General features: G+C 39.0%; 1 long non-coding RNA gene across 5 annotated transcripts in view; it reads right to left on the reverse strand.

The window, feature by feature from the left end:
- Nucleotides 1-2,613: 2,613 nt before the first annotated feature.
- The window catches only part of LOC115341332, a 35,823-nt gene continuing 25,956 nt past the window's right edge, over nucleotides 2,614-12,480 (reverse strand). For 3 of the 5 annotated variants that reach the window (XR_003923359.2, XR_005932429.1, XR_005932430.1), the window contains 2 exons: nucleotides 7,743-9,479; nucleotides 4,887-5,118 (listed from right to left, as the gene is read on the reverse strand). This is a non-coding gene — a long non-coding RNA (uncharacterized LOC115341332). Of the gene's footprint in view, nucleotides 2,851-4,886; nucleotides 5,119-7,742; nucleotides 9,480-12,480 lie in introns of those variants that run through there. The other 2 variants (XR_003923358.2, XR_003923357.2) reach the window with 2 other exon arrangements.

Consider the following 12,480-nt stretch of genomic DNA (forward strand, 5'->3'; position numbering starts at 1 on the left):
TTCAGAAGTAAACTATGTCTTAAAGATGCAGTGTATGATCCTGCAGCCTTACGTTAAGCTGGACACTGTGACTAGGTCCTATAAAAACTAATGTTCTGCTGGAAGAAGTTGGAGACCATTTTTAGTCAGGTGATTAGATACTGTTTGCAAGACACTTCCATTTATAAAGAACCTCAATTGGAAAACCCTCCTAATAACCTTGTGAGAAAAATAAGGTATCTCCGTTTTACAGAAAGGAAAACTGATGGGTAGATGCTGAACACGTTACACAAGCCCACACAGGACCTCGGTAAGTGCTTAAGAAACCCTAGCTCCTTGAACTTTTTTACAGGCAATCAGAAGCTTCTTTTCCTCTCTTGTAAAGTGTTATTAATGCTGTCCTGGGTGGTTCGTGGTGTGGCTCTGACCTTAGCTTGCTTCAAAGACGTAAAACTCCACGGTGTCACACTTGCCTTTGTTCCCATGTGACATACATGGCTAAAGCTCTTTCACCTGAATCCAAGGTGGATATGGTCATGCCCATATTCAATATCAAGTGTTGGCTGTTGGCTTTCCCAAGGCTCAATTCGAGCTGTCAGTCTGAGCAAATGAGTCATGTTGTGCAATAGCATTATAACATTTTGATGGTGTTCGTGCAGTTCAGCTCAAGATAAATATCTGGGAAGAAAACTGCCATATGATGATAGCTCTGGCCATACCTGCTTTGTGACAAAAGGTGCTTCTACATTAGCCTTTCACTTTGGCCCAGGAGTGCACTTTTGAAGTGAATCCTCCAAATGACCCTGCTTACCCTGCCTCACAACGTGAGGCAGTCTTGGAGCACGCAAACCAAATTCTTTTGTGTGAAATCAAACCAGATGATGTGGTCTGGAAACTCCAGCAGCTAACGGGAATTCAGCCCACAGGAGCATGCTAGAGCTAGTCCAAGTCAACCTCTGACATGCAGTGACCTGGGGCCAGTTTGTGCTCTTCAGCGCACAGTGTAGACATACCTTTATTTGCCTATTTGCTAAGCGAAATGGGGTTCCTAGCCATAGAGTTATGAGAAGTTCAGATAATACGGCAGGGAGGACATGTGAAATGGCCTGAAAAACCTGCATGAGAAAATGCACCACTTTATGTATAATCCCATCAGTTTATCTGCAACAGAAATATTTTCATTTAGTTCAAATTCTGTGTAAGAGAGGTTCTGTAGGGGAATATAAGAGTTTGGAAACATTTTGCTAAGCACTTCCAGTGCAAACCTTCAAAGAGTAACACTCTGTACATGGCTATAATACCATATTCTGTTTAAACTTGTTCATCATTGTCTTCTTGCATGACAGCCCTGGCATTTAAAATATGTTAGGGGTGACACAATACTTTCACCTGGTGCAGACATATATCACTGGAAGGATGTTCTCATAAACAAAGTGCTGCAGGCTATGATCTTATCATTCTCCTCTTCCTTCTTCTCAGTTCAGTTCAATGACAAACACGTATTTCTCTTCTCTGCTCCAGTTTCTGGTCAAGAGAAGCCTGGTGTTGGAGCAACAGGTGATGTTGCAAATCAGGAATGACAAGCATTGGTGGTAGCCTGGTGGGGGGAAAGCAGTGGAGGGGGCAGCAAACATGCAATGAATTTTTTCATGCTTTGGCTGGCGCACCAATTCTACAAGGTGCTGCAATTTTATAGCATGAGCAAAAGTTTACTCATGTGCATGCCTGCACATGCACGGTTTTTTTGAGAAAGACATAAAGCAAATTAGAGTGTTCACATGTAATTAGCTGACTATTAGTGTGGTTCAGCTGAGGCGATAGGCAGACAGTAAACTTTGAGATAGCTTGCAGATAAAAGGACTGAGGGTGTTCTGGAGAATGCTGGAGGTAATAGTTCAGAAGAGAAATTCCTGACAAATTGAGCAGGCATCTAAGGGTGTTCTTGCCCTATACCATTAGCACAGCACAGTGTAGCTATACAAGCCTTCCCTCTCCCACCTACAAAGCTTGACCCTTCCTGGCATCCAGGGCTCTTTCTCCTTGAGACCACTTTTAAATTATTTAAGAATTAATCATCATTTTCTGTTTAAACACATTAGTTTGGACTAAAACTGTGAAATTCCCTGCTTATGCTTCCTGCCCTCTTTGTGACAGCATATGAAGAAGAGGCTACAACCCTTGCAGAATCTGGAATACCTCCAGTTATTTATCTAAGAGTGTAGATGACCAGGTCTAGTAAAAACATTATCACTTACCATAAGTAAGCATCACACTTGGAAAGAAACCCAAAGTGTGTCCCAGTTCAAGTCTTTGCAACTTCTATGAAAATGTGGGTATTTTACTAAACATTTGTGCTAAATGAAAATGTAATTATCTTTTCCCTCATTCTATAGCTGGCAGAGAAGTGTTTTTTTCTGTCCTTCGGGAGTTTTCAAGATTTCATTTTTTTTCAACTAATTCTCTGGCTAACCAATAAGCTGCTTAAAAAAAAAAAAAAAATAAAATCAGACTGAGCCATTTGCTTCAGTAATTTCAAAATATTTCATTTTTTGCTTTCACTTACAGATTAAAAATTAAAACCAAATATATTTCAAAGCAAATAAATGTTCATTTAGAAAAATTTCTATTGGGACTCTTGCAAAGATTTTGAAATGTCTTTAACATCTTTTTTTCAGTTGAGAAGCCTCATGAAAACCACATTATTCCCTCCAAACCTTTTTGCCTGATTGGCGCTTTCCAGTACAAAGTTTTCATGGAAAACCCTTGACATAATCCACTTGTATCATAAATTCAGTATCTCAGGGTGTTCTTGTTTGGGTTGGCTTCTGATGAGGAATAATTGAGAACTTCATGGTCTGAGTTGATCCGGCACTGAAAATTTAAAATACTGTTGAAATTATGCATACTTCTGAGTATCTGTTCATGTAAAAGCTTACATTTCTCAAGGCCTGTGTACCTATGGCCTGTTGTCCCTTCCATTACTCTCAAATAGGACTGATCTGAAGTGTTTCTGTTGAAGTAAAAATTTGTCATAGGTCTTGCACAACTTTTACACTATTTCTTTGCCAGTGTGTAAACTCTGTAGCAAGTCTGTTCGGACTCTGTCTGCAAGCAAAATGCATCCTTGATATATCAGAGGAAATTTTCTTTTCTGTCATGCCAGACATGGAATTCACCAAATAGGCAGAAGAACTAGCACTGTTGGAGTGGGTAAAGCCATATTCACCAAAGAACACACTATTTTTTGTAGACAAGGAATCACTTTTCAGTGTACAGTTAGCAACATTTGGTAAATAGTAATACTTTAACTCCCAAAGAAAATTACCACTTCTAGTTTTAACGCTCACTTGTTCAAGGCTTACGTAGGTATTTGTCATGAACAAAAGTTGGAGTAAATTCTCTCCAGAAGAAATGTTGAATCAAGAGTGCAAGATTGTGTTGATGTTTCAGTTCAGCTTGAAGGAGGGAACCTTCTGCTGTAGATATCAAGTGATGCTCAAGGGGAAGAATAGCACATACGAGGAGAAGAACCAGCATGCTGGTGGCCAAGAGCCTACCACTAGAGATAAAGCCTGGGGACCGTGTCAAGGTAAGGGCCCTCACAAGCCACTCAGCAAATATTTTCTTTGCAACTTGTGCTGCCCTGCTTACCCCTTCTACCTTACCATCTTGTTAGTTTTCCTCCTCCCATTCTGCAGAATGACAGGAAAACCTGAGGTTTTTCACGGGTTTCTGGAGAGAGGAGCAAGCTTCCAGACAACCATTTGTCTTGCCTAGAAGTAGCTGTGCTTGCTTAGACCAAAGGTCCAGATAGCCCCTCACCATGTCTGTGGCAGAAACCCCTAGCAGATATGCAGAAAAATGTCAGAAGTCAAACACAAACTAGTTCTTCTTCTGAGGTATTCTCCTTGTTCCTGTCGCTCAGTGCATTGCAGAGACTGACAATAGAAGTTGCATAAAACAAAAATGTTTAATGGTATCAAAGGAACTGTCTTCCACGAATTTCTAGTCCTTTTTTGATCTGATTATATTTTTGGTATTCTGTGGCAGAAAGTCCTGCAATTTAATTGTGCTGTACAACAAACAAATTTTTCTTCACTTTAAACCTCTTCTGCTCCTTGTACTAACATAGTGAATAAATATTCCCCTCTTCAGAACATTCTTCATAACATTTGTCATCGTATAAACCTCAGCCATCTCCTTTCAAAGAGTTCTAAATTATCTAGTTTTTCCTTGTGTGGAAGCAGATACGTACAATTACCCACAAGACAACCATTATCACACCCAACTGTTGTTACTGAGACTGAAACTCTTTTGAAAATTAATTTATTTAAAATAATCCAAATGGTGCAAATATCTGAAGATCAGGCAGATCTATAAAACCTGCCCACAGCAAAATCATGCAATTAGAATCATGCTCATAAGTGTTGGAGTCTTAAAACATTAATAGATCATTTTAATGGAAGGAGTTATTAAAATTGTATTTGATTTCCATTATTACAACACTGAATGCACTATGGAAAACTGAGTTCGTGAGAGAAGTACAGCACAAAACAGATTCTTATTATCTGAGTTGGAACTTTAAAATAGACCATGCTTTACAGTTCTGCCTGAATTTTCTTTAGTATTATTTCTCTTCTAAATTGATAAGAACTCCTGTTTTTATATTAGAAAGAAAATGAGGAGGAGGATAAGAAAACAGCTGGAGATTGAAATAAAGCCTCAGAAAAGTAATTTGAGGAGAAAAAAATCCTTTCCAATGTAAGTAATTTTTATCATATATGAGATATGTTGTTCTGATCATAATGACTATCAGAAGTCCCATGAATTGCAGGGTTGCTGTAGATGATTTAGGAAAAGTCGCCCCAAATGTGGAAGTAATTATAAAGAAATTCACGACTCACTAGTAAGCATTCCTTGTTTTATTTCTGTTACAAGTAGACTGTAATTTCTGGATCTCTATCTGACATCTCTTTCTTGGGCACTTACCCTCCCTGATGTGTTTATAAAATTCCACGTTTCATTAGTGGGACATCACCAGAAAATATGATGTACAAACATCTTCCATAATCCAGTAGAAAGCAGAGTTTGTTGGAGTCAATGGAATCATTTCCATTTCCAACAGACTTAGGAATAAACCTGCAAGGGTTAAAAAAAAATATAACCATGATCACAAAGTGGAGGAAGGAATACAGTGAATTTGCTCTGCAACTGAGATATTTTTAGTTTTGTATTCTTTAGAATCCCTGTAAAGGTATGTCCCTTATGCCCAGTTGTCGAAAATAGCATTTAGGCGTTTAGACTTGAGTTGATTTAATCCAGTACAGAAGTGTGCTCTAAATTTTTCAGTGCAGCACAAATGTGCAAAAATGGTGTCTTCATTTTCAAAAGCTCCGTATCATTTAGAAGAACTGTGCCAATAAATTAAACAAAGGAGAGTATTTATATTAAAAATAGAAAGTGTTCTGTAGAAAAAAATATTCTCTATCTTCTGAACTTAAAATATGGTTTAAAATTCAATGATCAGACCCTTAGCAGGTGTAAATCATCACAGCAATGATGCTGTAACACTTTACATGATATTACCAAATTGTCTTGCTGGTAATAAAGAATATCCTCTATGGAATAAGGACCAATGACAGGAGAAAGTATCAGTTGATATTGTCTCAGCACGCATAAGTGGTAGACAGAAATATTCATGTGCATAATCTTACACCTTGCCTACATGATACCCAGTGGGCTAAAGTAATGGCATACAAAATTATCTTGGAAAAGGCAATTCTCAACAGAAACTAAAAATCTTATGAGTTGTCTGTAAGTTTCTCATAATTATACATGGCAAAAATGAAAATAAAACTAACAGGCATGCACTTGGAAAATGTTTTTTTAAAGTTTCTTTAAAAATCCAGAGAATATAATACTCAAATGTTTTTCAAGCCCAATTTTTCTGTTTCATCCCAAGAAAATCAGTATCTCTCTCCCCATTCCTTTCCATGGGTTTATTATGTCTATATTCTACAGCCCATAGAAATAAATGTAATTCCTATTACTCAGAAAGGTGATGAAGTCATTCTGATGAAACATGACAAACTTCTGCTCTGAATTTCTGGGGTAAATTTCGGGGGAAAAGGACACCTCAATGCAATAGCCACTTCCATGAAGAGCCATACAAGCTACGCCGTCTGCTACAGCACAGTTCCTTTAACACACCAACATAATGTGTCTTTTCCAGAATCAAACTTTTCTTTAAAAAGCAAGTGCTTCCCTTCCTCAGTATTAAAAGTGCATCTCTTCTGATGCTTGTGAAAATTATTTTTAGCAGCTTCCTTAATATGTCCATTTTGAGCAGCATAATCTCAGGGTTGGGATCTCAGATGTTCATGAAATGTGCTCTGACCTATGTGTTCTGCTCATGGCTTTCGCCAGTATGCCATGGTTTTTTTGAAATCACTTGGTTTTAATTCAAGTCAAGTCACTATGGGGATGGTAGGCCTAAATTCCATGTAGCAAAACATGTAGCTGATGACCAATTCCCTGTTTTCTCATATTGGTTAAGATCAATTTTGGTTCCACTATCCCAAAAACTTTAGAAATAGTCAACTAAGGGAGGAAAAGTATAGTGCATAGTGGTGAATGATGCTTGGATGCATGTATTTAAAATGTCCTATAAGTCCAGAATAACCAGAATCATGATGTCATAACCAGATGACATTAAAAGGCCAAATATTTACCATACATGAAGACAAAAAAATAGTCTCTATAGATTACCTGTGGGTATCTTTATTGCAGATACTGAAGGATATTCTAGATTAGCAGAAATCGAGAAAGAATTAGGCATATATGTATGATTAGTCTTTGATCTCATGTAAAATGTAGAAGGCAGAAAATACTATGTATTACAGGTCCCTGAGCAAGAATCATTATCTAGGCATCAAGTACAAACACATTACAATCAGAAGACTTTTTCTGAAGTATGAAAAAAAATCCACTAACAGCAGGAAGCAGAAATATTGGAACTTTCCCCTTGAAGCCCTCAAAACTAAATCTGGATGCCTCTGTGTAAGGCAGGCTCCAGCAGCACTGTCTGTCCAGGAGCTCTGATCAGGCTGTCTCCTGACCTCAGTATCTGCACAGTCCAAGCAGGGACACATTGAATAGTAGCATCTTTCTGAAGCTGCTTAATGTATTAGGCTCTTTTTTAACCTGTCGGTATCCTGACTTCTTTTGTATCATGTAACATGGAGAAGTGTAGCCTTTTTCCTTATTAATATAGAACATATAAGTATCCTCATATGAAGACTAGCAAAGTGCCACCTGTTGTAAAACAGCAAATATTTTGTATAGAGGGAAAATTCTGTGACCTGCCTACTAAATGAGAAGCATAAACAGTTTACGTATGGCCCCCAGTGAACTCATCCCATTTTGTGCATATTGGAGCTCTGCAAATCTCCAGAGTTTTGTGTTTAGCAAAGCAGATGTGCAAATGGAGATCCTGGTGACCTCACCTCTGAGAATCAGGCCTTTGACATACATTACTCTCCTGCTGACAGCAAGAGAAGTATGGATCAGTTGGCATTTCACACCTGCAACTAATGTAGAAGTTGTAACGATGTAAGTGAGCATTAGGAGCAGAAGTGATGCCTTAGACACGAACCAGCTATATTTAACAGGAAAGGTGCAAATCCACATTACGACTCGGGATATGTATTAGCTGCAGCCCTTCTTTAACCTGGAAAGAAAGAATTATATCCAAGGGAACTTACCTCAGAGAGTTTCTCTTTCCGCTGGCAGAAGTGATGATTAGGCTAAAAGTGGCCACTGGTTTTATCTGTAGTTGGGGAATATACGATTTAGTTCATACAGCTTCAGCTGGTAGGCCAGTCTCAGTTCAAGATCCTGATCTACTGTAAGTACCTCTTCACAATCAATAAAGCAACAAACTTGGAGTAGAGCCGAGGACCTTGCCCAGCTCCTTTGGCCTGGCCTGAGCTGACCTGGTGAATCTGCAGGGGGATGAGATCTTGCTGAACATCCAGAGTTCTCCAACTCCCCTCTGCCTTGGGAAGTCTGTGCCTCCAGACAGGCTTCTGGGGCCAGGAATTACAACAGCTTTTCACCCACTATTTTCTTGTTGGTAACAGATGCTCTGCACTGCTCCTTGGGCCTTTTGGAACTTCTACTAATGCTGCAGGATGTATTTATCCTATAATATTCATCACTGATTAGGGCTTTCTTCACTAAACCGGATATATCAACTGCAGAGCATTTGGGGTTGGATATGTTTGTCTGTTACTCCATCGAGGAGTAACAAATCTTGTTGGGTGGGTAGGAAGGTATCATCACCCATTATATCAGCTTGCTTAACCCAGGAACTCATCTCCACTTGATAGTTTTTGGAGGGTTTTTTGTGAGTGTCTAACAAGTGGCTGCTCTGATGCCTCCCAGCCTACAGTCTGATGCCTCATGGCTTTCTTCCTGGCTGAGAAATGTCACAGATGGAAACGAACAGTTTTGTTTCCTCCTGCCAAGCCTACAGGGTGGAGAGGGTCACACCGGCACATATCTCCTTGAAAAGTCAGGGGATGCTACCACCACCAAAATGGGCCCCTGGGCAGTTATTTACGTGACATTTGGCTTGAGAAAGGAAACCGGTTTGTCACCTCATTGCCTAATGGTGTGATCTCAAGCCAGAGCTGGGGCGTACCTATGGGCGCAACAGATAAGATTACATTATTAACAGTATACTCATCATGTTCTGAAGATATTCTAGTTTCCAACCTCAGAATGTGATACAACATTAGAAACGTGGTGGGATTCTCCATTACATGAATACTAATTTATGGGTTCTCATAACAAAGAAAACAAATCAGTTCTCCCTACTCATCCTCCTGATATCTGTTAGAAGATACAACAGCTCCAAAGTAGATGAGAGCTATCATAATCCATGACCCCCTGACCTGAGAACTGTGTATACATGTAGGAAAGGGGTTCTTACCCAGAATAACGTAAGCTATAAATGAAGTATGTGTGAATACTTCTGTATAACATGATAGTGTGTCTATAATCTGCAAAATGTATTTTGGATGTAGTTGAGAATAGTAGTGTATGTGATTCAAAGTAATCAGGTACATTAAAACACATAGGAAGGCCACAGAAGAGACAAGGGAACGTACAGGTAAAGGCAGGAAAAAAGGAAAGAGAATAGATGTGGAGACAGCTAAAAGGATGACAGGTGTGACAGGCAGGATCAAGTAGGACAAATCCAAGTAGTTTATAAGAAGACGGAAAAATGCCTCTCTGGCATTGTACCTTTTAGTGTTTCTCCACGATGATGTTATAGTGCTTTTTCTACTCTTGATGCAAACCAAGTATTGAAGTTCTCCTGGTTTTGGGTTTTTTTCCCCTGTGTAAGATGTCCTTTACACTGCGATGAGATCACTGGTATATTAGTTCATTTTAATCTTTTCAGAAAGAATCCAGGAACTGCGGTGAGGTCATGACTGCAGTAATGTATAAAAGGATGGGTTTATGGAGGAAAGGAGAAATTTTCCTCTCATTTAGCAAAACTGTAACAGAATTTGTGGCTCTCAAGTGTGTTGGACAAGTTAAGGTTTGTTTATTTTTGTCTGTTGCATGTTTTTGCAAAAGACATCCTGCCTTATACTCTCTTTTTTTTCGAAGTATTGCATAAATCCAACAAAGCTTGCAGACAAAGCACCCTGCTAGAGCAGTGCTCCATTTGAACAATCATCTAGAAGCATCTTTACCCATGGTACCTCCCCAGTCATACAGTCAAGAGGGGGGCAAAAAAATCAGACTCCTGTGATGACCTGAATGTCCTCACATTAGACCTTCTGTATCCTTCAGAAGGCAGATGCCTCACTGAGAACATCCTAGTTCCCATCTCTTTCAAGGAGGAAAAATCCTTGGGGCATCCCCCAGGGCCACGGTATCACTGTTTAATACAACATAATTGTGCGTCATTGATCAATGGAGTAATGTCAGGCATGAATTTGGACCGTGACATTTCAGGCAACAACAGCGACTCGGAAGTGCTGAATTTTCACTGTTATTCTGATTTTACGTCCAGTCTTTTCCACTCTTTGTTTGCTAAGTGAAGTGACAAGACTCAATTATATAATTCTGAAAGGTCTCTGGATGGATTTAGTACTGTAAAGAAATACGTAGACAGATGGAATCATATGCCTCACTTTACCATGGCCAATGTATTGTATTTTAATGTGTTGTAATGAACTTAAAAATTACTCCCAGCATGCTTGCTGCCTGGGTCAGAGGGGTTATTCTGAGTTTGCCGTCTTCCTGGATTCTTGAGATAATTCCCTCCGGATTTGTTGGGTCAACAACAAAGTGGTGATAACAAATACACTGCTGCTTTAATCCAGTGCTATGCTTTCTCCGTCTTTGCAATGTGGATTTGTGTGTACTAACAGTTACACTGTTCCTAGTTTAACAACTTTAGAGCATTAGTGACATGCAGCAAAAGACCAGTTCCCCTTTCACATCTAGAGACCAAATGTCCTGGATGATCTGTGTGACACAGCAGATGCTGCAGGTTTAGTTTTGCTCAAAGAGTTTAAGAACCTTAGTTACCCAGAGAGGAGTGGGAAATTAATGGCATTCATGGATAGCGATAGGGAACTGTGCGCTCTAAATGCCATTGCAAGCAAAGAAGAGCCCACCTCTACATACTACTAATATACATAACTATAGAAAGCCTTCCTATTTAAAAAGACTAATTAATAATGCTTAGTGGTCTGGATTTCTAAATATGAATTGTCAGGGATTTTAGTGGGCTTAGGGAGGTGGGGAAATGGGTTAATATTGCATTGTTTAAAATTACAGGGTTTTGATTGTTTAAAACAATAAGCGGATAGGGTTTCCATGCCAGATTTGAGACATTTGTTCTCTTTTATTTGTACTAAAATTTCAGCTTGAGCTCACATTGTCATTCTACCCAGACTGCTTCCCAGACGAGCTAATTTGTCTACCTGTGTTCCATTTTAGGCCTTGGTTTTAATTTGAGGATGATTCCTGCTAATACCAAAGACTGGATAGGACATCCATTAAAAGTCTACACAGCAATTGAAATGGAAAATTCCAAAAGAAACCCTATTAGAGTTTTTCTCCATCAAATCAACATTACAGACTTCTTATGCATTTCTTAATTAGACATTGATATTAACTGGACTGTTGCATGATTTAAATCTAGCTCTTAATCTCAGCTATTCTATGCTGCTGTAGTTTTTATGACATCCAACTAGCGACTGCTTTATGCATTAATCTATCTGGAAAACCACCTTCACATTTTTTTTGTCTTTTTTTAGAAGAATAAAGGCCCCAAGAAGGAAATGAAAGCTTTTGGGTTCAGCCATTAGTAATTTTCTGCTTAGTATTTGAAAAATTGCTTATTTTAATTGCTTCATAGAAGAAAAAGATATCAAAGCTAACGTTCTTTCTCTCCAAACTTTGTAATTATTTCTCTCAGACTCTTATTTGAAATGCCTTGAAAGGATTTTCATTGAAATGTAGATTTCTTCTCTTTCAAAAGTACTTTTATTCCCCCGTGCTTCTTTCCCTTTTTTTCTAGTGACTTCCTCTCTAGATTTAGAGCAAAATACATAGACTCCAATTTCTGGACACTGTAGCATGTGTCACACAGATGTCCCTTAAGTGCCATCTTCTTTAAAACTAACCTTCCCACGGCCTAGAGACCGAGCTGACAATTAGCCATAGGTCTTAGACAGCCTGGTATCCTCGGGCTTCCTCCACAGACAGTGAAGAAGAGTCATAGGTGTTACAGAGGTTTGCTATATCAGTCATACTCATTCTGAAAATTGCTGTGTGATTTACTTATTAATATCACTACCAAAACCAGGGGGAGCCTAACGGAAAAGTTTTATAGATGTTAGTGAGCGTGTCAGTGAACTGAAGTTTGGGGCTTGTGATGAAGTCTAGGGACAGGTAAGCTTTGTATAGTTTTGGGTTCTGTTTCCAGCAGTATAAGTCCTGAATACCCTAATCCAGGGAAGAATTTGCTAACCAAAACCTGTAGTTAGTTCTGCATTGTACTTAAACATCTGTAGCACAAAGCTTCAGGATCATGTTGGCCTCATCAGTAATCCTTGATACCAATACAGCAATAGTAGCAAGAAGTTCTTTATTTCACCTATACATTTTCAGGGAACATTATTTACTAATAGATTATGATCTGGTCAAAATGATCTATACATTCATTACATCTAGAGTGGGCTTTCATAACTCACAGTATCTAAGAATGAGGCAAAACTCGCATTTGTTTATAGTGCAGCAATTCTCCTCAGCAAAAAAAGGTGCAGAGAAAATACTGTCCTAAGCACCTTGTGATCTGCTCTGAGTCCCAGGTGATTTCTCATGCCAGCTCAAAAACATCTTTAAGAGCCTCAGAAGAGTGGGACCTGGCTGCCTCAGAGACTCCTCAAAATATAGCTGTTCTCTCTGCAA

This window comes from Aquila chrysaetos, chromosome 5 (genome assembly GCF_900496995.4).
Source record: "Aquila chrysaetos chrysaetos chromosome 5, bAquChr1.4, whole genome shotgun sequence".
Lineage (NCBI taxonomy): Eukaryota > Metazoa > Chordata > Aves > Accipitriformes > Accipitridae > Aquila > Aquila chrysaetos.